Here is a 27,820-nt window from a genome sequence, read left to right as displayed (position 1 = left end):
CTTAACTTACAGTGTTCCATCACCTCATCCCAAATCTCTAAGAATGTATTTTTAGTTACTTTAGATGTCCTACCCATATTACATTAGGCAAACTATTTATTCACCTGTGTTCTGTTTGTTTGATTATCATGAGAATGTCTCTGTAGCCTCCATAATCCAGAACTAATCTCCATAATATATTAGCCACGTGCCTTTAGAATGTTACATGAGGATGATTCTATTGAAAAAGCTTGAAGTACTTTGGTGATGGCTTTCCAAATGTCCTTTGTCATCAATCACTTTAGTTCTCAACAGATTTCTCACAGTTCTTAGTTACACTGATTCTAATATTTTTTTCTTCAAATATTCTCCACTATGGTAACTACATTTCAACTAGATAACTAAAATTCTTGAATGTTCCAAAATGTGTGTTGCAGGATTGACGTCTCACTAAGAATGCAGAGGAAATGATGAAAGTGGACATTGTTAATGAGGGGAGAATAACTAGGGAAGGTGAGAAGTGTGGCATGCAGCAGTCTTAAATAGCTTCTTTACTCATTGTCTAGGGATCAATTACAAAGCTCTAAATCCCACTCACTGAGGCCACCAGGGTTTCTTCAGCACAGTTCTGGGAACTGTGTGTTGGATGACTTCAGTCCCTCTCAGAGCTATGAGAGAAGTTTTGTCCAGGACTTTTTGCATATGTTTAGATCTCCAGTAATCTTAAGTGAAATAAAGGAAGGTAACTGTGAGACCTGACTTATCTAGGTGGACAACGATGAAGATCAAGGGTCAGATACAGAAGAAAGCACCATAATGGGTGCCTTTAATGTCTTTGAAAAAGCCAACTGTGGCATTGTGATATGGGACCAGATACTAATGAGTGGTGGAAAGCTCTGGAAGATAAAGGTCTCAAACCCTATGCTAGAAACAGGAGGTGAAAAAAAAAAAAAAAAACCACTTAGACTTATACATTCTAATTACCCCAGATGACACTCTGAATTTCACATGGGTAAGCACAACACCCTTCTAATTTTTACCTAAGCTGCTAATGTTTAGAAACTGGAATAATAACAGGTTTGATAAATCTGCTAAGTATATGGTAATTTGTTAAAAAACTGTTATATGCTAGAGCATAAGGGTTTAAGGAGATTCACATGAAGTTTAACATGTGCAAAATACAACTTTTAATATCTCTGGGACAAATTTGGAGTTTGTCTCAGAAAACATTTTAAAATTATACAATATGTGCTAGATATACACAGAAAAGAGGCCTGGATTATATATATATGAAAACAGTATCTAACTTTAAAAATAGAATAAGCAGTTGGAATATGAGAATGGGAAGCAAAGGCACTTGTTAATTTTCAAACCAGGGGCAAAAAGCTGAGGTGCCTATTTAACATACCAAAGCCAGGCTTTCATAGCATCCCTCAGTCCCTACCTAATACAGAGTATAGCTGGAATACCCCACTCTACCCTAAACTTTCCAGTCCAGGGTCTTGGATGCCCTTCCCTCAGAGGCTCTTCCCTAAAAATTTCAGACATTTTTGTTAAGTGCCCTTTTTGAACTTTTAGCCTCCTGACTGCTGCACCTGGTTACCTCACCTGCTTCCCTACTTCCTTCCCATGGCCCAGCTCAGTCTGCTCATGTTTACTCTGGACTCTCCTAGATGTCCCTGCCTCTTCCACATATCTACAATAAACTTTCTCCTCCACCATACCTGGGAGCAGTCATGTCCTTTCCTTTCCCTTTTATTTCTTTTTTTTTTATTAATTAGCACTGTTGATGTTTATTTATTTTGGTGATGTAATATGATTTTAACAAGTTATAGCTAACTGTTTTGGTGATTGGTTTATAGATCCTAGTTTTGCCAATTCAATTCTCAAAAAATGAAAGGGAAATGAGAGTGTGGACTATTGTATTGAAGAACAAATGAGAGGTCTTCAGACAGAACTCAGTGGCAGAGTTCTTATCTAGCATGTGCAAGGCTCAGAGTTCAAACCTTTGTACTACTTAAAAACAAAAGAAGAGATCAGGGCAATGCAAATGGTTGAGTAGGCAAAGGACCTGCTTCATATCCATGAGGAACTGAGTTCCGTTCCTAAGAACTTGCTTCAACCTAGCACTGTAGTGGTTATCTATAGTCTGGATATACCTACAGCAACATGGGCAGTATAGATAGGAGACTATTTTTGAATAGTCATAGTGAAGGCTGTTCTCTGATCTCCGCACATACTCAGTAGTGTGTGCTCTGGCATATTCTTGCCTATACTTTCACTCATAAACACCACCTCATACACATCATACCCCCCCCCACACACACATAGCCCATACACAGAGTATGCAAAAATTATAAAAGAGAAGAAATTGGTTTTGACTGCTGTAGTTCAGTCATTAGGTAATATGTATTTAATTTGTTGTTGAATGATTGAGGGGGATCCACCAAAGTTTTAGGAACTTGGCCTGCTTAGGATAAAATCCTGGTTTTTTTCAACTTCTAGCTCTTAAACTCACACTTGAATATGCTGTCATTAAATTAACTTCTTTGAACTTGATATTTTTTCACAAACCCTATTGCAAAAGAAGCAAAGAAATATGGTGTTTTGATAAACTGCTTCCACAAACTTAAAAATTGGAAAAAAAATAAGAAAACTTACTTATCTGAAGGAATGTTTCTATCAGCTCCCCTGTTTTTTTATTATATGCACAGTGGTTTAGTTTCTGGTTATCAGTTTGTCATTTCACACCAGTACAATCCTGCTTTTCTAAAACTGTAGTAAGGTCCAATTTGAAGTAAAGTGAACACAGTAATAATAAAATATATCTTTTCTCCACCAACTTCAGCCATGCATTTGCATTCCTCCTTTCTTACTTGCACACCTAAATGGGATAAGACAGGACCCAATTATGTGTGAGGAGGCTGAGAGAGTTTGGAAGTTACTATTAATGCTTAGAAGTAGGTCAAAATTAAAATACCATGGAACACAATAAACAGCATTCCAGATTTCAGAATTTTTCCTCACTTGATATTGAGGCTTCTGAGTAAGTGAAATATTATAGTCTATTATTTAAAATTGTAGCCCATTATCATGCCACTTTTTTAAACTTCAGTTACAGAAAATCATTTGACCCAACTGTTTCATGTGGGGAGGGGATGTTGACAGGGTTATAGAATTTTACTTGATTTTTTTTTACCTATTATTTGTACATACATTTGGCTAGTAGTTGTAGTGAGCATTGTCTTCTGTTCTTCATTCATGGAATGAGTTTGTTCTTTGTTGATTTCCTGCACTTACGTGATACATTCTGGATACCTCCAGCTTCTCTTTTCTTGATCATGCTACTACAATCCTCTCCTTTAGTCCTTCAAATCCCTCTCCAAGAATTATGATTTATTTTTATTATGTTCCATGACACATTTAATTTAAGCTGTACCATTTTTATGACCATCTGATTGGGACTGTCCATTGAAACCTAGTATTGTCAGTAGGGTGTACACAACTGAAATCAATGAGCCTCCCTCACTGAATGTATCAATAGCAAATAGTTTGGTCAAAAGTGGTAGCCCCCCCTGAGTTCCTTCTCGATCCAAGATCAGGTCATTTTTCCTGTAGACCCTGTGTAGGCATCTATACTTACTGTGAATTTGTGAAGGCAATGTGTGTCTTGTCCAGAAGATGGAAATTTTTTACCCCTTCTTCTGTCTTCAGCCTCATATACTCTTTTGGTCCTCAATTCAGAAGTGAGGCTTCTCTGGTTAAGTGTGAAAATAGCATTTGCCTTTGTGTTGTATAAATACAAAATTCATAGAAGACAATTTGAAATTATACCATTTACCCAAAAACTTTAGTCCTTTCTACCAGGACCTATTACTTCCCCTATAATGGTCTTTTGATTAGGCTTTACAAGATCAAGAACAGATTCCTTTCTGTGTAGTTGACTGGAAATTGAATCAGAGAGTAGTTGTTTACTAACTTTGATACCACTATTGCACATGTGGGCACTTGTTGCTTGGCATATTTGTATTATATTTTATATGATTCACATCTGGATAAGAACACTGATGTCTTTCCTCCATAGCAGCTGGAAAAGCATCTTCTGGGACTGTGAAAGATAGCAAGCAGTAAAGAAGCTCCTGACTCATTTCCAGTTTGATTTCTCTAGACCATGAATCCATAGATTGTGCCGTTTTCAACAACAGGGTCTTAACTTCTAGTTCTGGTGGACAAGCAAGAGTAAAGGCAAGAAACTACATTGCTTTAGGGCATCTAGGTCTACCTGTTCAACAACTCTTAAGAAGATATCCCATCCTATTATAAAGATATCCCATCCCTATTATAAATTCTTAAAATTCCAATTAATGCTTAACAGAATTTCAATATTGTATCTTTTTAGAAACAAAAGATTCTATCTGAATGAACTCAACACTGTTTTTAACAAGTATGAACAAGGAATCAATGTGATGTTTTAGCACATGAGAATTATATTATAATGAATTTCATTATGGAATGTTCATCGATACTTAATGTACTTTTCTTGTGTTCAACCCTCCCACTTTACCTTCCCTTTTCTTTGCTTGTTCTGCTAATGCAATTCAACTTCCCATGTACTCCCCCTTCTAGCTATGTCTTCATTCATTTATTATTATTGTTTTTATTGTTGTTAGTTGCAATAATAGTATTGATTACCAAATGTGTTTCATTTGGGTCTTGAATGGGAAGTTATTCACAGGATCAATGGTCTCCTTTGAGTGTACCACGGAAGAGAATATCTATCTCTCTCACGGACCATTATCTCCCAGGACAATTGGGGAGAAGTAAGACTGTTGCTAAAGTTTTCCTGCCTGGCCCACAGTCAGGACAAATCTCTGTCACCCGCCAGTCCCACAGCAGCTCAGACCCGACCAAGTAAACACAGAGACTTATATTGGTTACAAACTGTATGGCCGTGGCAGGCTTCTTGCTAACTGTTCTTATAGCTTAAATTAATCCATTTCCATTAATCTATACCTTGCCACATGGCTTGTGGCTTACCGGCATCTTCACATGCTGTTTCTCATCATGGCGGCTGACAGTGTCTCTCTGACTCAGCCTTTCACTTCCCAGCTTTATTCTCCTCCTTGTCCCGCCTACACTTCCTGCCTAGCCAATGGCCAATCAGTGTTTTATTTATTGACTAATCAGCAACACATTTGCCATACAGAACATCCCACAGCATAAGACTTTACGAATCTCTCTCCCCTTAGTTACCATTGCCTGCCTGTAAGTTCTGGTATTGTAGCACATGGACTTTTCTCCTCCCAGTGACAGTATATTTACACACCCAGGGCCCCTCTCCCCACAGTGACAGGACCTTACAGACCCAATATTATGCATGCCATATGCTAGTAGTTAAAATTACTCTGAGATCAAGAATATAACAGTGCTATCATGTTCTGAACACAGACTTCCATCTCATAGGAGTTTGTCTCTTGACTTTTTCAGTCTTTCTGCTCTGTCTTCTGTGATGTTCTTGAGCCTGGGGGCATGACATAGAAACCAAATTTGTAGTCGCAAATTCAATGTTACTTCACTCTGGAAACTTTGAATAGCTGTGAGTCTCTGAAGTTACCATGGTCCAATACAAACAGGAGCTATCAAATCAAACATGACTGTGACATTAGTCTGTGTATATACATATAACTACTTAGATGGAAAGTTAATAAGTACATCATGCTCATTTACCAATACAATAGCAGTAACTTCTTCTACAATCTTCACAGCAACAGAATTTTGACCAGATTTATGACATCAGATACTCCCGTGGAAAGTGACTCAAATCCTTTCAAAGGGTGATTTATTGATCCTTTTACTGACTTGTCATTATAACAGTAGTGAGCTCACCTTGTCTGGCTAGTTGAGGAACTAGTATGCAGGGCCCACAGCTAAGGAAGACTTATATTGATATGTCTTCCCCAGCATCATGCATAGCATCTTCCCTCCAAAAAAATGAGAGCTAGACAGCAGAAAGGAAGATTCAGTCCCAGTTCTAGCTTGATTTATCTCTGTCCTTTAGACTAAACCATGTGTTATCTTCAGCAACCATTTCATTCTAGTGGGAAATCAACAGCTATGACAATTGACTGCATTGCTTTAAGAGTCTCAGAGTCATCTCTAACCAACTACTTATATAAGGCGGTAACTCACCTGCAGATCTGGACCTTTTATTTAATTAACTAGGGGCAGCTTACCCCTCCATTTAGGCTGCCTGCATTCAAACACTTTTATATGTATCCTGTGACTAATTTACCTATGAAGTCTCATAAGCCTGTTTCATAACCCTTCCTTTCAGTTGATCCTCTCTCAACTTTTCTTATTTTCATCTTTCCTTCCCTCTCCCGTCTCCCTAATCCTTTCAAGAATTAAATTTGTCCTGCCTCTCTCAAGTACCCTATTGTTCATTCCATAGTCTCTTTGCTCTACTCCCTCCTCTTAAAGTCTTTGACCCCTTCCTTCCCATGGCTTTTTTTCTTGTTTCTTGGACTTATACAAATTCATACCTACCCAAATAATATTTATAAAAAGAGAAGCTAGAATCCACATATGGTAGAGAACATCGGATGTTCTCTTTCTGACTCCATTTAATATAATATTTTCCTGTTTTATTCATTTCCCCAGTATCTAAATTTCATTTTTCTTTATAATTGAGTGTAGTTTCATTATATATGTGCACTACATTTTCTTTTTTTTTTTTTTTTTTTTTTTTTTTTTTTTTGGTTTTTCGAGACAGGGTTTCTCTGTGTAGCTTTGCGCCTTTCCTGGAACTCACTTGGTAGCCCAGGCTGGCCTCGAACCCACAGAGATCCGCCTGGCTCTGCCTCCCGAGTGCTGGGATTAAAGGCGTGCGCCACCACCGCCCGGCTGTGTACTACATTTTCATTATCCATTTATAGGTTGATGGACATTTAGATAGATTTCATTTCTTAGGTATTGTGAAAACATCAGTAATGAATGTGGGTAAGGAACTATCTCTGTAGTGGGATGAGTCCATGCATAGCTTGATCATAATATTTTTATTTTTAGCTTTTCAGAAACCCACATTTCTTTCTATAGTAGCCACACCAGTTTTTATGCCAATGAACAATAAATTATGTATGGTTCCTCTTTCTCCATATCTCCACTAACATTTTTATTCATTTGTTTCTTCATGATAGCATTTTTAAAGGGGTGGAGGTGACATGGAATTTCAATGTGTTTTCATTTGCCTTTATTTATGGCCAATGACTTTGTACACTTGAAAAAATATATTTTTTTAATTTATTTTTAAAGAGCTTCCTATTCAGCACCATCTTTGAAAGTAAGAACAGCTATTGAGGCATAATACTGTAGAGAATGAGATCCTAAAAGCAAAAGGCAAATACTACACAATTAGGACAAGAAAGAAACATCACACAACTGTGTGATACAACAGAAGCATCAAGATAATATTACAGATATATTATTATCAACAAATCAATTGATTTTATGGACTGATGCTTTTATTAATGTACAACATTCACATATATGTGTTTTAACATTACATGTATAAAAAGCCATATTTAAATTTGAAATGGTGCAGATATTTTTATTTTTATTATTATTATTAAGAAAGTTGTATGCCTGAACTGGTATACTCTGGTAACCAGATTAGTGAATATCCTAACTGTCATCACAGAGCCTTCATCCAGTTACTGATGGAAACAATTTTTTATTCAATTCACACAATGGACATTGAGGGATAACGTAAAGGCAAATAATAGAGTGAAGTGAGATAGAAACATGTCTATGCACATATCTATAACAATCTATTTTAGCACTTGAGTGAATGTTTCAATAAGATTGTTGACTCACAGTTACTACAAATTTGTATTCTGTTCTTGGTTTTGTATATTGCTGGGGATATCTTCCTGTGTGCTGTGAATATGTGTTGCTCTGATGGGTTGATAAAATTGCATTGGCCTATGGCAGGGCAAGATGGAGTCAGGAGGGAAAATCCAAGAGAGATAGGAGGAAGAGGAAGGAGAGGGAGAGAAACACAAGCCGCCACCAAAGGAACAACATGCCAGCACACCAGTAAGGCACAGAACATATGGCAAAGCATAGATTAATAGAAATGGGTTAATTTAAGATATAAGAGCTAGCCAACAAGAAGCCTGCCATAGGCCATGCAACTGGTAATTAATATTAAGCCTCTGAGTGATTATTTTATAAGCAGCTGTGGGACATGGTTGGGGAGATTTGTCTTGACTATGGGACTGGGCAGGACCAGAGAAAACTTCCAACTACATTTGGCTGCCCAACATGATGGTTCCACTTTCCACCTAAAATTTGAGAGAACATAAAAGAAATTTAAAAATTGAACTAAGAACAGTTTTCTACTCCATGTCTCAGCCTGTACAAGATAGAGAAATGCCAATGTACAGAGACACCATGGAGTACAGACTTGAGTTACAGTATGGCACATTTAGCATGGAGGATTCCCACCACAGTATGCAGTGGCATCTCCAAGCTGCACAGCACACTACATGGTGGATTTAGCTTTTGCTAGTACAGACAAAAATAGAAATATATGTAATTATATAAAGAAATAGATAGTTTTAAATAATTAAGTCTTTAAAGAGACAGTAAAAGTAATAAAGAAGTTAAACCACATAAATATGGAAATTACACAGAGAATCTGGATTGTGTTGTCTTTGGGATTTTTAACTGGAGAGAGACATTTGATTGTGAAAGTGCCTTAGTTAAACCACAATATATATATATATATATATATCTATATCTATCTATCTATCTATCTATCTATATATATATATATATATATATATATATATATATCTTGACTTCAACATTTATGTCTAAGGATAAGTTGTTTTGGAAGAGAGGTTCTGCTTTTGATTCCACAGAAGATGAAAACCTGTGGATTACTTCCAGGCTAATATGGTTTGATCAGGCAAGACCCCCTGAAGGTCTCCACTGACACCATGGCCCAGATCTCCCAGCATCCAAATCAGCTTCAAAGCAACTTTCTTAGGTGATCCATCCTCACAGATGCTATAGCCAAGATTTAACTATAGTTCTTAATTTTCTCAGGATCCCCATAAGATTACCAGTGCTCTGAACCAGCAGGAAGTAGTAGGAGAAGCTAAGCCCAATTTTCCCAAAATATTGTTTATAAATGTTTATTTTTATTTAAAATGCAATCTTTTTCTAAAGAACAAAAGGGGATATTACAGATATGATAGGATGAAAAAGTAGATTATTAAATATATTTTTAAAGAGCAACAACTTGTTTAAAATGTTTTACATTATTATGTATTTTAGTTTATTGATACAAATTTAAATTTAATTTTGTTATTCTGTGTGTATATCTCTACACTTTTTAAGGTATTATGTTTGTACAGCTCATTTAAAATTGTAATTTATAATTAAGAAATATAGATTAATAACTAGTCATCCATGAAAGTCAAACTTACAGTCATGATAGTTAAGTTTTCTAGGTATACATAAGATATATTTCAATTAGATAGGTAATATGCAAACACTTCAAATACCTATAGAATATGGCATTTAAGATGTTTTAAAAACTTAGTTTTTCTGGACAATGAGACATATCTGCTCCTGGCAGCACTGATTTGCTTCAAAAAGCAAGATGGGCATCAAAGACACCCCATATGGAGTTTTATCTTCTTCTTGGTAAAAATAGCCATTTGAGCAAGAAACTGCTCTTTCCTGTACTGTTTAACAGGATGTTATATAAACTGGACATACAGGACCCATAGGAAGGTAACCACTGAACTTTGCGAGATGAGATGGTTATTCAGGTTCCTGCTTTACAGAGGAGACTGCTAGTCATTCTACAGGACACAGGGAAAAGTGACTGAGAATAGGCCTATAAGGCTGAAGATGGATGCCCCAACATTGCAGAGGAACTTTGGGTGACTGTCCAGGCAGCCAGCTGTCTCTGTCATTCTAGATTTTTGGAAGTTGCTAACAATCCACTTCTTGTTTACTTAGGTAATATTGTATCCTTCTGGGGTCTTTAATGTAGTTGAAGACTAGATAGTTATAATTATAATTTTTCTTGGCTATGATAAAAGATAAATTAGATATGAAACTTTAGACTTACAAATATAGGATAGGTGATTAATATCTTCTTTAATTTTGCCAAATACAAATAGACTAGATATTATAACTCTAATTGTTGCTTAATAATTGTTTGTTTTATGTAATTTTACTATGTTAAATTTAAAACCTTCCTTTTTTATTAGATAGAAAAAGGGAAATGCTCAGAATGTCTTTCTGTATGCTGTGAATATGTATTGCTCTTATGGGTTGATAAAGAAGGCTGCATTGGCCTATAGCAAGGCAGGATGGAGCCAGGTGGGAAAATTCAAGAGAGATAGGAGGAAGAGAAAGAAGAGGGAGAGAGACACCAGCTGCCACCAAAGGAATAACTTGCCAGCACACCAGTAAGCCACTGAACATATGGCAAAACAAAGATTAATAGAAATGGGTTAATTTAAGATATAAGAGCTAGCCAACAAGAAGCCTGCCATAGGCCATGCAATTGGTAATTAATATTAAGCCTCTGAGTGATTATTTTATAAGCAGCTGTGGGACATGGGTGGGGGAGATTTGTCCTGACTGCAGAACTGGGCAGGACCAGAGAAAATTTTTAGCTACAGTATATGAAATTGTGGGTCTCTTACTCCCATTCTTTTGTCTGAGTAATACATAATAAGCTAGTACCAATTGGCAAAGTGAGAAGCACAAAAACCACTGTATAACAGTGATGAAAAATGTCACTGCTATTCAAAATATAAGTGCTTTTAAAAAAAAAGTCATTAATGAAAGGGAGTAAAATAATCCAGCCATATTTAAGAAATAGTGTTATGCTCAAACAGATATTTCAATTATTGAAGTCTACAATTGTTGTAACCTGTTGCAATGATAATATTAAAATTGGATGGCATCACTGCTTTTTCTTATTAAGTCAGAAGGCAGTCTTTGGGTTCTAGGGAGACCAAGTACAAAGAAATTAGCTGTGATTATATAAACAAGCAGTGAGTGAGAAAAACAAATTACTTTGCATTTAGTTGCTGTGATTAAATTTATACAAATGGCTTAAAGCACTTATATTCTCAATATTTTTGATGTCCACACTATTTCTTTGTACCCTTGCCTGGTCTGGAACTTGCTATATAGATCAAGCTAGTGTTGCATCAAATTAATCCAATCTCTCTGCTTCTGTACCAGGTCCTGAGATTACAAGCATATACCACCATGCTTGGACTTATCACCGTTTGCAATCAGAAAAGTGGAATGAAAATTCATTGTAGTAGCTTTTGTTAAATTTTCAATTGACTATATATAAGTGGGGAACATTGACATTTCTTCAATATGAGATAATTAATCTTTGTAATTGTTACCACTTTCTCATTTCAGAAATTATATTGTATTTCCTAATAACATATTAGCTATTAAATAATTAACACATTAAATATTTATTGAATATATATAACAGTTGATGTTAATTTTAAATTATTTAAAAGTCAATAATTATAACTTTGTATATAACTTTATCCACATAAGTATCAAAATTTGTAGTAAGGAATAATTTTTTTGCATTGTATATGTTTATTCATTTATTTTATAAGTAGAGACTCAAGCTAGAGCTATCATTTCAATTGCACATACACGTATAAATAATGCATTGTGTTCTTATTATAAATCTGTCAAAATACCCTCTTCAAGCAATTTGAAATTAACATAAATTGTAAAACACACAAAGAAATAAAGAACATTATATAAAATGATCCCTTGAAAATCATGTGAGATACAAGCTCCAAAATTCACTGCAGCTATACTCAGCCACATACTTGTTTTCTAGATATAATAAGCAATTGAACAATAAACTCAAAATGCACAAAGAGGACCTTTTTATAACCACCACATTAAAAAATTTCATCCTTTTTTTGGTTCTATGACTTATTATTTTTCTTTATTAAGAAATTTTTTATTCATTTTACATACCAATCACAGATCCACCTGTCTTTTCTCCTCCCTCCTTCCCCTAGTCTTTACCCCCAACCTATTCTCCATTCTCTCCTCTGAAAAGGTAAGGCTGCCCAAGGGGAGTCAGCAAAGTCTGGTACATTCAGGTGAGGCAGATTCAAGCCCCTCTCTCCGCATCAAGGCTGTGCAAGGTATCTCACCATAGGTAATTGGCTCCGAAAAGCCAGCTCATGCACCAGGAATGGATCCTGATCCTACTGCCAGATTATCTTTTTGAATTGATTATAGTTACTATTTCTACAGACTGCATTTCCATGACCTATTCATCTACTGCCATTTTTGAAGTCAATAAAATGCTACCTTTTTTTTTTCAGAAACACAGTAGGTTTGTCAATTCCCAAGTCTACAGAATCCTATAGGTGATTCTTTACAATGAATCTCATTATCTTATTTCTTATTTATGTGTTTGTGCATATATGCATTATATGACCTTCACTAACAAATGTAGTGTTGATAGATATGTTGGGGCCAGTAGGGGCACAATGTGAGGGAATGTGATTTCCAAGTAAGTTTAATGACTGAGTTCGATCTTCTGAATCCATGTAGAAGTAGCAGAAGAGAAGAAACCTTATAAAGTTGCACCCTAACTTCCTCATATGATTCATTATAGCATGCGCGCATGCTCGCACGCATACACAAACACACACACAGACACACACACGCACATTATTGTATGTTTGCAATAATATGGGATTTATAACTTAACCTGTGTTTGTCTTTTCTCTTGAATATACATGTACCAAACCCAAACCCAAGCATGTTTGCCGAACTCAATTTTCAAGAATGTTTATGTTCATATCAACTTTCCACTATGTACATAGTTAGTAGGTCTACTTCCTGGATTGCTCAGATTCTGGAATCTTGGAATTAAAAATGCAATTAAAAAGAGCCCTTATCACTTTGAAATATTTTTTTTAAAGGCAAACTTGTCATCACATTATTATAAACTATTTGTATCTGTGGTAGACAAAATGTGATAATACTGAAATTATTAAATATTTAAATATTCATCATAACAATAGTTTATGGTTTGGTAATTTGTCAAAAATTATCTTTAAAAGGGCCTCGTGTTATCACGTGATAATGAAAGTAAGTATTTCCATGATTATGAATTGGACACTTAAACTTAAGCAACTCCCCCATCTTCAAAATATCTCTCATAGACTAGGATATGGGAATGATGACATTGAAAGACAGTAGATTACTGAGAACTGTCCTGGGAATATGAGAATTTGTCATGTTTTTACAGTTCTCTAAAATTACAAATAAGCTTATATATACAAACTGAGCTCTATTTTATTTTATTTTATTATTTTTTTTTTTTTTTGGTTTTTCGAGACAGGGTTTCTCTGTGTAGCTTTGCGCCTTTCCTGGGACTCACTTGGTAGCCCAGGCTGGCCTCGAACTCACAGAGATCCGCCTGGCTCTGCCTCCCGAGTGCTGGGATTAAAGGCGTGCGCCACCACCGCCCGGCTTTAAAATGTGTAGCCCAGGCTGGCCTCGAACTCGTGATCCTCCTGCCTCCGCCTCCTTCAGCAAATCCTACCGGCGTGCGCCACCACAACCGGCGAGCTCTATTTTATAGTTTTTTTTTTTTCATATCCAAATTCAAGTTAATGAAGCAAGTCTACACAAACAGAAAACACCCAAGATTTTTCTCTAATGAAACCAAGCAAATTTTTTGTGGGAAGTATGAGAAGGTTTATTATTGTAGAAGAATTTAAGAGTAGATATTTTATCAGAAATACATAAGCGATAAGATAAAAAGCAATAAGTTGTGGTATGGTAAAGGTTAAGGTGGAGGGTGACAGTTTTGAGAAGAAAATTCATTTGACAATGCAGTAGAAGAGATAAAAGGGTGAAATATGTGCTGAGAAAATTGGAGTGAGTTTATCAATTTCTAGGCTGTTCATGAACTTGGAAAGAGTAATATTTCTACTGTGACAAACTGGATATTGAACATTAATGAGAGTGCCCTAAAAATCTGGGCCAACACATTAAGAATTTGCTTTTACTGAAAACAAGCAAATGCATAGAAAATTATAATGCTGGACTTGCAGACAAGCCACACCATTATATGTGGAATATACCTTCACAAGTGTCCTTAGATGCTAGGCCCTGCATAAGAATTGCTGAATTGAATGAAACCTCAATGCCTTTTTCTTTTCCATTTTGTAAGCTCATCTACTAATGATAAATTGGACATCTCCCAATGTAGCTAAACTTTAGTTTTGTACAAAATCAATTTGTTTTCATCTCATTCACCACTTTTTACTTCCCTGATTTGCACAGCAGTGAAACCACCTGCTAGGTATTTTATCCAATTATCCAAAGGTATTATGTAGCCCTTGCCTTTATTAATATCCCACCTTGATATCAAGTAAATATGTTCTCTCATTTGACTAACTTGGAAATTGTTTTATTTATTCTTACTTGAACAGGTTTTTTTTTCCCTGAAAGCCTGGTGCACCCTAGGCAGTGCAATTTAAGGGTAATTGTTGTACCTGAAGGGGTAAAATTACCAGCCATTAAGATTTCAGAGATGTCTGATATAATCACCTGAAAATCTACTTCCTACTGGGTGTTATTATTGACAAAATGGATGCACTCCTTAAATATTTAGAAAAATACAAATGTAACAGTTTGGAATGATAATTATTCATTCTAAGGACAACCAGGCTCTGATTGCTCCCAACACAGGCAAAATTTGCTAGGATGATATATGGAAACATTGCCAAAACAAGGGCACACTGTCATGTGGGATGTAGAGGAACACATAAATTACATGTTGGAAGATGATCTTTGAATGCTTGCTTCATAACTGTTTATAAGAAAGTTATTTAGAAGTAAAGATTCTTTTTACAAACTTAACAAAACCCAGCTTCAAGTGAGTTTATCCTACTTTAACAATGAGCTGATTTTTTCCTGACTTAAGACAAACCATTAATTCCATAAATAGTTCATGATATTTAAAGTTAGATACTATGATTTTCTTTTTAAAACAGGTTTTAGAGCTGGGGAGATGTGTAAGTTGGCAAATACTCTGCCACAGATGCATGAGAACCCAAATGTATTGCCAAGGAGCACAAAGGAAGCTAGGTCTAAAGCTGGTCAAGTCAGGATAACTTGTAACCCAGTGTTTTGGAGTAACAGGCAGAGTTAGGTAGATTCATGAAGAGCATTGACAAGTGACAGTAGGCAAATCAGTCAGCTGCAAGTTCAGTGAGAGACCTTATCTGAATGAGTGAATAAATACATTGAATTAGTAGGTGTGAAGTGATTAAAAATAGCCACTCAATATCTGTCTCTGGTATCCACACACAAACACACATACATACATTCATGGCTACCTGTGTGCTGTGTGCACACATACACATACCCAGGCTAAGAAATACATGCAGCACTCAAACAACACATGCACATACATGACACCACACATAAGTGCACACATACACATGAAAGAAAAATGTTTTTATGGTATCTATTTTAGTTTATCAAAAATTTAAAAATTAAAAATAAAATTTCATATATCTTTATATAGTTAAGGTATTATTTATACATACCTAACTCATCATATATGTACATCACTATTCTTCTTGACAGCAATAATTACTAAGTAACTAAACATTGATCTTTATTTCTTGTAGTTCTTGTGTACTTACATACAATCACCCCAGTCTACCATAATTTTTACTTTTGGATTCAGAAAGAGGCACATCTTCCCAGGAACTTCACAAAAACTGAATCATGTAATCATCACGTTTTTGTGTTTGCATTAGTTTTGCTCAGCCAACGAATTGTACATTTACATTACATCCCCCTCTGTATCCTTCCTCCAACACTTCCATATCTGCTCTCTCCATTATTAATAAAAGTCTTTGAAGAAGACACATACCAATGAAAATGCATCTATGTTCATTGATTGGAAAAATCCATATTTTGGCAATGCTTTCACCAGCAAGAGAAACTACATCTTCTACTCTACCTCAACCTAATGCTAATAACATTCTTCAGAGAATTAGAAGATTAAATTTTCAAATTCACGTAGAAACACACACACACACACACACACACACACACACACAGCACTGAGTTAATAAACCCTATCTTGAGCAAGAAGAATAAAGTAGGAAACATCAAAGTATGTGACCTACCGATTTCACAATACATTATACAACGATAGCAACTAAACAATGTAACTTTAGCATAAAACAGACACATAAGCCAAAATAGAATGGACTTAATAATCTAGGAGGATGCTCAAATTATCTACAGCAAACTTACTTTCTGCAAATATACTAAAACTCTGTGATAGAGAACACTCATTTTCAAAAATGATGATGAAAGTAACTAGACATCCCCATGCAGAATGAAACTCAGTTTCCATTTCTCATCACTTTGAAAATGAGCTCCAAATGTAGTTAAATGCAAAACTAGAGCCTGTGAATCTACTAGAAAAAAATAGCAGCAATGACTGCTATTTTATGTTAATGTGTGAGTTTTTTTCTGGATAAGACCCTTGAAACAGAAATAAAAGTAAAAGTAGACAAAAGTACTCATTAATTTAAGTATGTTTTGCAGTGAAAAGGGAAACATTCAACAGAAACACCTTGCAGAAAGTATTTACTAATTTTACACGTGAGTAAGAATGGCTATATAACTTGCAGATTACCCAAGTAAACTCCCTACTTAAAGCATAATGCTGTTACAATTGGTAATAGAATGAAATATTGATTTTTATAAAGAGAGAAATCATAAGGAGGTAAATAAGAGCATGGCAATCCCTTAGCAACATTAATCAGTAACAAATGTTTATCTAACTAAAAATGATGGTTGTTCACACTTACAAATTCAGGCACTAAAGAGATCAAGACAGAAAGATTGCTAAATGTTCAAAGCTAACATGGACCATATGGTGAATTCCAGGGAAGTCATTGACATATAAAAAGATCCTGGCAAAGATGGAGAGAAAGATAGGAAAGAGGAGAGTGTAGCTGGAGTTTTCCTGCCTGGCCCACAGTCAGGACAAATCTCTCTCACCCGCCAGTCCCAAGCCGCTCAAACCCGATCAAGTAAACACAGAGACTTATATTGGTTATAAACTGTATGGCCGTGGCAGGCTTCTTGCTAACTGTTCTTACAGCTTAAATTAATCCATTTTTATTAATCTATACCTTGCCACGTGGCTTGTGGCTTACCGGTACTTTACATCTTCCTTGTCCTGATGGCGGCTGGCAGTGTCTCCCCGACTCAGCCTTCCACTTCTCAACTCTATTCTCCTCCTTGTCCCGCCTACACTTCCTGCCTGGCCATTGCCAATCAGTGATTTATTCATTGACCAATCAGCAACATATTTGACATACAGACCATCCCACAGCACTTCCCGTTTTCTTTTCTTAAAAAGGAAGGTTTTAACCTTTACATATCTCTAAAGTCAGCTTGGTATATTTGGGAATTTGGGCGTAGCTTTTCTTACTACTTTTTGCTGGAGGGGGGCGCTGTATCTTTTGGGGAAACAAAGAAAATTTTAGGATCATGGAGTAGTCTGTGAGGCTGTATCATCTGAGCCAGTTGTCTTGAAACGGTTCTGGATGTTGGATCATTTGGGCCATGGTGTCATCCGAGACCTTTTAGGGGGTCTTGGCTGGTCAAACCTGATGTATCTTACTCTGGAACAAATCTATAGTCTTTTGTTTTCTGTGGAAACAAAAGAGACTCTTTTTCAAAGCAACATATCCTTACATCCAAATTTTGAAGTCAAAGTATCTTTAAAATATACATATTGGTTTAACTCAGCTTTTTTTATAATCAAATATCTCTCTGTAGTTAAGAATCCCAAAGACAACACAATCCAGACTCTCTGTGTAATAGTCATCTCTACGTGGCTTATTTTTTATATTAATTTTACTATCTCTTTAAAGACTTTATTTTTTAAAACCATGTATTTGTTTTTATAACTGTATATATAATCTTTTTTGTCTCTTTCAAGCCTACGTATATTTTACACACATTTTAAACTATTACATCTGAATCTGTCTTATTATGAATCTGTTGCTTTAAGCTGTAGCTGCTGTGGCTGCTGGCTCCGCCCACCTCAGCTTCCCAACATGGCGGCAGTATGTTTACCGTCAGCTCTGGGAGCCATCGTGGGTCTATGTTTTTATCCAAGCAGCGTGTAGCCCAGAAACCTCTTTTGTTTTGTATTAGCAAAGGCTAAATCTATAATGTAGCTTAATGTGCCATTTGTAGAGACTTTATTTCCGCCATACTGCAGGTCGAGCGCGCATGTCAGCAACCCGCCAGTAGCTCAAACCGGCAGCTGTCGCTCATTTGAGAGAGACAATTAGGAACTGTTTTTAGCTCCGTTTTAGAATCTTTTTTCTCAGGTTTTAGGTGGAAACTCTTGTCCCTTCGTGGTCGCCATTTGTAGCTGGAGTTTTCCTGCCTGGCCCACAGTCAGGACAAATCTCTCTCACCCGCCAGTCCCAAGCCGCTCAAACCCGATCAAGTAAACACAGAGACTTATATTGGTTATAAACTGTATGGCCGTGGCAGGCTTCTTGCTAACTGTTCTTACAGCTTAAATTAATCCATTTTTATTAATCTATACCTTGCCACGTGGCTTGTGGCTTACCGGTACTTTACATCTTCCTTGTCCTGATGGCGGCTGGCAGTGTCTCCCCGACTCAGCCTTCCACTTCTCAACTCTATTCTCCTCCTTGTCCCGCCTACACTTCCTGCCTGGCCATTGCCAATCAGTGATTTATTCATTGACCAATCAACAACATATTTGACATACAGACCATCCCACAGCAGGAGAGGAGGGGAGTGATGAAGGGAGAGGAGAACAGGAGAGAAAAGAAGAGGAGGGGAGGGAGGAGGAATGGGTATACTCCAGTAATAATAGCTATTATCAAAACAACAGAAGATGAACCATTTTTTTGTAGTGAAGATGTGGAAAATAAGGAACACTTCATATAATAATAATAAAAAAAGAAACCATACAACCTAGTGATGGTAGAAATGTGTTTATATCAAAAGGAAATATAGGCATTTTGTTGAACAGGCATCTCTTTTCTCAGTGTCATCACAGCATTATTTACAGTGGCCAAGGAATGTGACAAAGTTAGTATTCATCAGCTGAGGGTGCATAAGGAAAGTCCAGAACATATGCATGAAGGACACTACCTAGCCATAACAAAGAATGGCAATGTCATTTCTGCCTTCTGGAGATCCTTTTATTAAGGAAAATAAGTCAGGTACAAAAAGACATGAACCATGTAACCTTTTTAATATTTTCTTTATTTTTTATTCAAAGCAGTTTTTTTTTCATTTTTTTTTTATTTGCAATACAATTCAGTTCTACGTATCAGCCACGGATTCCCTTGTTCTCCCCCCTCCTGTCTCCCTCGCCTTACCCCCAGCACCCCCCCACCCCGATTCCTATCTCCTCCAGGGAAAAGCCTTCCCCACAGACTGAGATCAACCTGGTAGAATCATTCCAGGTAGGTCCAGTCCCCTCCTCCCAGGCCGAGCCAAGCAATCCTGCATAGGCCCCAGGTTTCAAAAGCCAACTCATGCAATGAGCACAGGACCCGGTCCCACTGCCTGGGTGCCTCCCAAACAGATCAAGCCAATCAACTGTCTCACCCATTCAGAGGGCCTGATCCAGTTGGGGACCCCTCAGCCATTGGTTCATAGTTCATGTGTTTCCATTCATTTGGCTATTTGTCCCTGTGCTTTATCCAAACTTGGTCTCAACAATTCTCGCTCATCTAAACCCTCCTCATTCTCGCTAATTGGACTCCCAGAGATCCACCCAGGGCCTAGTCATGGATCTCTGCATCCAGATCCCTCAGGAGTTGGATGAGGTTTCTAGCACATCAATTAGGGTGTTTGGCCATCCCATCACCAAAGTAGGTCAGTTCGGGCTGTCTCTCGACCATTGCCAGCAGTCTGTTGTGTGGGTATCTTTGTGGATTTCTGTGGGCCTCTCTAGCACTTTGCTTCTTCCTATTCTCATGTGGTCTTCATTTACCATGGTCTCCTATTCCTTGTTCTCCCTCTCTGTTGTTGATCCAGCTGGGATCTCCCACTCCCCCAAGCTCTCTTTCCCTCGACCCTCGCCTTTCACTACCCCCACTCATGTCCAGGCTGTTCATGCAGATCTCATTCCATTTTCTCTGTCATTGGGTGATCCCCGTGTCTTTCTTGGGGTCCTGTTTTCCAGGTAGCCTCCCTGGTGATGTGAGTAGCAAACAAGTCATCCTTGTTCCACATCTAGTATCCTGCTATGAGTAAGTACATACCATGTTTGTCTTTCTGAGTCTGGGTAACCTCACTCAGGATGATTTTTTCTAGATCCATCCATTTGTCTGCAAACCTCATGATGTCATTGTTTTTCTCTGCTGAGTAGTATTCCATTGTGTATATGTACCACATTTTGTTTATCCATTCTTCAGTTGAAGGGCATCTATGTTGTTTCCATGTTCTGGCTATTACAAACAATGCTGATATGAACATAGCTAAACAAGTGCTCTTATGGTGTGGTTGAGCATTCCTTGGGTATATGCCCAAGAGTGGTATAGCTGGATCTTGGGGGAAATGGATTCCCAATTTTCTAAGAAAGCACCATATTGATTTCCAAAGTGGTTGTACAAGCTTGCATTCCCACCAGCAGTAGAGGAGAGTTCCCCTAGCTCCACATTCTCTCCAGCATAAGGTGTCTTCAGTGTTTTTGATCTTAGCCACTCTGACAGGCGTAAGGTGGTATTTCAGAGTTGTTTTGATTTGCATTTCCCTGATGATTAGGGATGTTGAGTAATTCCTTAAATGTCTTTCGGCCATTTGAGTTTCCTCTGTTGAGAATTCTCTGTTTAGTTCTATAGCCCATTTCTTAATTGGACTGTTGGGCATTTTGATGTCTAATTTCTTGAGTTCCTTATATATTCTGGATATCAGTCCTCTGTTAGATGTGGGGTTGGTGAAGATCTTTTCCCATTCTGTAGGCTGTCGCTTTGCCTTGTTGACTGTATCCTTTGCTCTACAAAAGCTTCTCAGTTTCAAGAGGTCCCATTGATTGATTGTTTCTCTCAGAGTCTGTGCTACTGGTGTTCTATTTAGGAAGTGGTCTCCTATGCCAATGCGTTCAAGACTACTTCCTACTTTCTCTTCTAGCAGGTTCAAAGTAGCTGGATTTATGTTGAGGTTCTTGATCCACTTGGACTTAAGTTTTGAACACGGTGATAGATATGGACCTTCTACATATTGATATCTAGTTTTGCCAGCACCATTTGTTGAAGATGCTTTCTTTTTTCCATTGTGCACTTTTGGCTTCTTTGTCAAAAATTATATGTTCATAGGTGTGCGGATTAGTGTCACGGTCTTCAATTTGATTCCATTGGTCCACATGTCAGTTTTTATGCCAGTACCAAGCTGTTTTTATTACTGTAGCTCTATAGTAGAGCTTGAAGTCAGGGATCGTGATGCCTCCAGAGGTTGTGTTATTGTACAGGATTCCTTTGGCTATCCTGGGTTTTTTGTTTTTCCATATGAAGTTGACTATTATTCTTTCCAGGTCTGTGAAGAATTGTGTTGGTATTTTGATGGGGATTGCATTGAATCTGTAGATTGCTTTTGGTAAGATTGCCATTTTTACTATGTTAGTCCTGCCTATCCATGAGCATGGGAGATCTTTCCATTTTCTGACATCTTCTTCAATTTCTTTTTTCAGGGACTTAAAGTTCTTGTCATATAGGTCCTTCACTTGCTTGGTTAGTGTTACCCCAAGGTATTTTATGTCATTTGTGGCTATAATAAAGGGTGATGTATCTCTGATTTCCTTCTCCGCTTCTTTGTCCATTGTATATAGGAGGGCTACTGATTTTTTTGAGTTGATCTTGCATCCTGCTATGTTGCTGAATGTGTTTATAAGCTGTATCAGTTCCTTGGTGGAATCTTTGGGGTCGCTCAAGTATACTATCATGCCATCTGCAAATAGGGAAAGCTTGACTTCTTCTTTTCCAATTTGTATCCCCTTAATCTCCTTATGTTGTCTTATTGCTCTGGCTAGAACTTCAAGTACTATATTGAATAAGTATGGGGAGAGTGGACAGCCTTGCCTCGTTCCTGATTTTAGTGGAATTGCTTTGAGTTTCTCTCCATTTAATTTGATGTTGGCTGTTGGCTGTTGGCTTGCTGTAAATTGCCTTTGTTATGTTTAGGTATGTTCCCTGTATTCCTGATCGCTCTAAGACCTTTATCATGAAGGGGTGTTGGATTTTTTCAAATGCCTTTTCTGCATCCAGTGAGATGATCATGTTGTTTTTTTTCTTTGAGTTTGTTTATATGGTGTATTACATTGACGGACTTTCGTATGTTGAACCACCCTTGCATCCCTGGAATGAATCCTACTTGATCATGGTGGATAATTGTTTTGATGTGTTCTTGGAGTCTGTTTGCCAGTATTTTATTGAGTATTTTTGCATCAATGTTCATGAGGGAGATCGGTCTGTAGTTCTCTTTCTTTGTTGTATCCTTGTTTGGTTTAGGGATCAGGGTAATTGTAGCCTCGTAGAAGGAGTTTGGTAATGTTCCTTCTGTTTCTATTGTGTGGAACAATTTAGAGAGTATTGGTATTAACTCATCTTTGAAGATCTGGTAGAATTCTGTGCTGAAACCATCTGGTCCTGGGCTTTTTTTGGTTGGGAGACTTTTAATGACTGTTTCTATTTCGTTAGGGGTTATTGGACTATTTAAATAGTTTATCTGGTCTTGATTTAACTTAGGTATGTGGCACCTATCCAGAAAGTTATCCATTTCTTTTAGGTTTTCCAGTTTTGTGGAATAGAGGTTTTTGAAGTATGACCTGATGATTCTCTGGATTTCCTCAATGTCTGCTGTTATATCCCCCTTTTCGTTTCTGATTTTGTTGATTTGGATGCTCTCTCTCTGTCTTTTGGTTAGTTTGGATAAGGGCTTGTCTATCTTGTTGATTTTCTCAAAGAACCAACTCTTTATTTCATTAATTTTTTGTATTGTTCTCTTTGTGTCTATTTTATTGATTTCAGCTCTCACTTTGATAATTTCCTGGCGTCTATTTTTCCTGGGAGACTTTGCTTCTTCTTGTTCTAGAGATTTCAGGTGTGGTGTTAAGTCACTAGTGTGAGATTTCTCCAACTTATTTATGTGGGCATTTAGTGCTATGAATTTCCCTCTTAGTACTGCTTTCCTAGTGTCCCATAGGTTTGGATATGTGATGTCTTCATTTTCATTGATCTCTAGGAAGTCTTTAATTTCTTTCTTTATTTCTTCCTTAACCCATTGGTGATTCAGTTGGGTATTATTCAGTTTCCATGAGATTGTAGGATTTCTGTAGTTTTTGTTGTTGTTGAAATCCAACTTTAGACCATGGTGGTCTGATAGAACACAGGAGGTTATTCCAATTGTTTTGTATCTGTTTAGATTTGTTTTGTGGCCAAGTATGTGGTCAATTTTAGAGAAGGTTCCATGGGGTGCTGTGAAGAAGGTATATTCTTTTTTGTTAGGATGGAATGTTCTGTAGATATCGATTAAGTCCATTTGAGTCATGACATCAGTTAATTCCTTTATTTCTCTGTTAAGTTTCAATTTGGGAGATCTGTCCAGTGGTGAAAGTGGGGTGTTGAGGTCTCCCACTATTAATGTGTGGGTTTTTATATGTGGTTTAAGCTTTAGTAATGTTTCTTTTACATATGTGGGGCATAAATGTTCAGAATTGAGACTTCATCTTGGTGGATCTTTCCTGTGATGAGTATGTAATGCCCTTCTTGATCTCTTTTGATTGATTTTAGTTTGAAGTCTAATTTCCTGGATATCAGGATGGCTACACCTGCTTGTTTCTTAAGACCGTTTGATTGGAAAGTCTTTTCCCAGCCTTTTATTTTTAGGTAGTATCTATCTTTGAATTTGAGATGTGTTTCTTGTATGCAGCAGAAAGATGGGTCCTGCTTTCGTATCCATTCTGTAAGCCTATGTCTTTTTATAGGTGAATTAAGTCCATTGATATTAAGGGAAATTAACGACCAGTGATTGTTCATTCCTGTTATTTTTTGGTGGTGATGTGTGTGTACTTCTATACATTGAGGTTTACTTCTGTGGCTTTATCTGTTTGTTGCCTGTGTTTTCGAGGGTGTATCTGACTTCCTTAGGTTGGAATTTTCCTTCTAGTGCTTTCTGTAGGTCTGGGTTTGTGGATAAGTATTGTTTAAATCTGGCTTTGTCATGGAATGTCTTGTTCACTCCATCTATGGTGATTGAAAGTTTTGCTGGGTATACTAGTCTAGGCTGACATCCATGGTCTCTTAGTGTCTGCATTACATCTGTCCAGGTCCTTCTGGCTTTCAAAGTCTCCATTGAGAAATCGGGTGTTATTCTGATGGGTTTGCCTTTATATGTCACTTGGCCTTTTTCCTTTGCTGCTCTTAATATTCTTTATTTATTCTGTACGTTTAGTTGTTTAATTATTATGTGGCCAGGGGACTTTTTTGGGGGGTCTAGTCTGTTTAGTGTTCTATAAGCTTCTTGTATCTTCATAGGCATTTCCTTCTTTAAGTTGGGAAAGTTTTCTTCTATGATCTTGTTGAATATATTTTCTGTGCCCTTGAGTTGGGATTCTTCTCCTTCTTTGACCCCTATTATTCGTAGGTTTGATCTTTTCATGGTGTCCCAAATTTCTTGGACATTTTGGTTCATGACTTTGTTGCCTTTAGTGTTTTCTTTGACTGATGAATCTATTTCTTCTACTGTATCTTCAACGCTAGAGATCCTCTCTTCCATCTCTTGCATTCTGTTGTTTATACTTACATCTGAAGTTCCCAATCGTTTACTCAGATTTTCTATTTCCAGCATTCCCTCTGTTTGTGTCTTCTTCATTTTTTCTATTTCCCTTTTCAGGTCTTAGACTGTTTCCTTCATTTGTTTCATTGATTTTTCTTGATTTTCTCTCAGTACTTTATTGTTTTCTTCCAGGACTTTATTGATTTCTTCTAATTTGTTTTCCCTTTCCTCTAGTTGTTTACAGCGTTCTTCACATTTTTTTGTCTTTTCCTCTAAACAAGCCTCTAGCTTCTTCATGATGTCATTCATAAGGCTGTTTTCTTCTGCTTCTTCCAATTTCTGATGTTCAGGTCTAGGTGTTGGAGGAGGGCTAGGTCCTGGTGATGCTGTATTGCTATTCATTTTGTTGTTTATGTTTCTGCCTTGATGTCTGCCCATCTCCTTGTGGTTCGTTCTTGGCCTTATCCGCACACTTGGTTCAGACAGAGCTGACAGATTCAGGAAGTCTTTCTCTCTTGTCCAAATGGGAGCTCTCTTGTCCAAATTGGAAGTCCGGGACAGGATGGGAGCTCTTCTTCTCTCTCTCTCTCTCCTCTCTCTCTCTCTCTCTCTCTCTCTCTCTCTCTCTCTCTCTCTCTTTCTCTCTCTCTCTCTCTCTCCTGCTCCAGAAGGGAAGTCCGGGGCAGGATGGGAGCTGGGGGCCGGCCTCTAAGTCTCAGGAAGAGGCTTGGGGCTCAGGCGGATGGGCGTGGGGACAGGGCGTGGATTTGCAGGGTATGCCAAGGGTAGTGGAGAAGGGGATCCTTCCCGGTGGGGCTAGAAGGGAACCTGCCCCGTGGTCAGAACCTGGTGCCAAGTTGGGCAGGTCTTCTCCGGAGTGGCTGGTGCCCAGGGATGGGGTCCGGGGCAAGCTAGGGCACCACTCACCTGTGCTCCAAAAGGGAGGTCCAGGGCAAGATGGGAGCTGGGGGCCGGCCTCTAAGTCTCAGGAAGAGGCTTGGTGCTTGGGTGGATGGGTGTGGGGGCAGGGCGTGGAGACTGCAGGGTCTGCCAGGGGTCTTGGAGAAGGGGATCCTTCCCGGTGGGGCTAGAAGGGAACCTGCCCGGTGGCCAGATCCTGGGGCCAAGTTGGGCAGGTCTTCCCCGGATTGGCTGGTGCCCAGGGATGGGGTCTGGGGCAAGCTAGGGCACCACTCACCTGTGCTCCAAAAGGGAAGTCAGGTGCAACTAAAGCAGTTTTAAATTTAAATATATTTAGATCATATTCTTACCTTCACCAAAGATCTTATAAGTCCTCTCTCCTCCCTACCCACCAAACTTTAAGTTCTTCCTCATAAAACAAACAAAAATCCAATATAACATTCCTAGAAAATCCAATATAAAATTCCTAGAAAGCAAAATACATCACCCAAAAAGAAAATAAAATACATAAAACCCCCACAAATCTGTAACCAAATGTAAGTAACACACAAATGATAAATAAACACAAATAACTCCCCCCCCCCGAAAAAAGTTTAAAAAAAAACTATGGAGTTGGAAAACCATTGTTAAAAAAGAGATCTATCCTGGATTATTATATTATGGTAGATTATTGTATATACTAGTAAACAAATTTAGTAAAGTAGCAGCCTTAGATTATCTACACTTTTATGGATTCTTATATATTGATACAAATGTAAACTATTTTTATATTCCTGTTTAAGATAATTTATATATTGATAAAAATACAGAACTATGCTATAATGTACATATATTTCTACTCTTATTTGAAATATTTGTATATTGATACAAATGTAAATTTATTTGTCATACTGTATGTACGTTCTACTTCTGTTTAGGATATTCTGTATACTGATATATATTTAAAATTATTTTCATATTGCATATTGCATTATATATTCCTACCTCTGTTATAAATATGTTGTGTATTGTCACAGTTTTGAAGTTATCATCCTTTACCGTGCATTTGCTTATGGACTGTTTACCTTGTTTACATGAAGCCTTAGTCCTTAGGTTATTTAGGTAGATAAGACTTATAGATTTAAAGTCAACTATGTTTGTCATCTCTATAGTTATGTTAGTTAGATTATCCAGATTTACAGATACATAGGTCAGATGGGCAGGTAATCTTCAAACACTTCATAAACCTAGAGAATATGGCCGTTAAATAACTTAGAATTCTGTTGACGTGAGACACAATTGCTCCTGGCAGCACCAATTTGATCCCAAGAGAAAGTTGGGCTTCTAAGACATTTCCATTTGGAAATTGTCTTCTTGGCACAAAATGGCCATTGGGCAAAGAACTACCCTTTCCTCAACTGCTGACAATATGAGTACTGTCCTTTTGCACAAGTGGGACACAAGGAAAAGTGACTTCTGAACTCTGCCAAGACAGGGTAAGATGGTCTTTCAGAATTCCTGCTTCTGAAAATGGTCTGTCAGATACTCTAGGCCTGTAGCCAATTTGAATGCACCAACAATGCTGAGAAACATTAGGTGACTGTCCAGGCTGCCAGCTGTCTCTGTCTACTCTTGCAAGCTTCCCAAAAATTGCTTGCATCCATCTTCCATTTCTCAGGTACCATTATATTCCTTCTCAGGTCTTTGATGAGATTGAAGACTCGCAGTTATTGTTACAACTTAGTATATGTATAATATCTTAGATAGAACACATTAAGAGTCAGATTCAGGTTCTTTGGGAAAGGAAACTTTTGGAATGATCTTTGTAACACGCCATTTACCTATGCTCTAGACTTCTCTGGATTTTAGTATGTGTTTCTTGCTTGATATTGTTTGCATTGGTGGTAGTTCCATCTTATCTAAGTCATTATTCCTCATTACTCCTTGACAATATTTGATAACCATTCCTTTGTATATAGTCTTGTATTAGATTAGAACCTTCTTATTTAGACAAAAGGGGGAGATGTAG

This window comes from Peromyscus californicus, unplaced genomic scaffold (assembly GCF_007827085.1).
Source record: "Peromyscus californicus insignis strain IS unplaced genomic scaffold, ASM782708v3 Scaffold_5__1_contigs__length_169319896, whole genome shotgun sequence".
In the NCBI taxonomy this organism is placed as follows: Eukaryota; Metazoa; Chordata; class Mammalia; order Rodentia; family Cricetidae; genus Peromyscus; species Peromyscus californicus.
Note: the sequence above shows the minus strand (reverse complement) of the source record.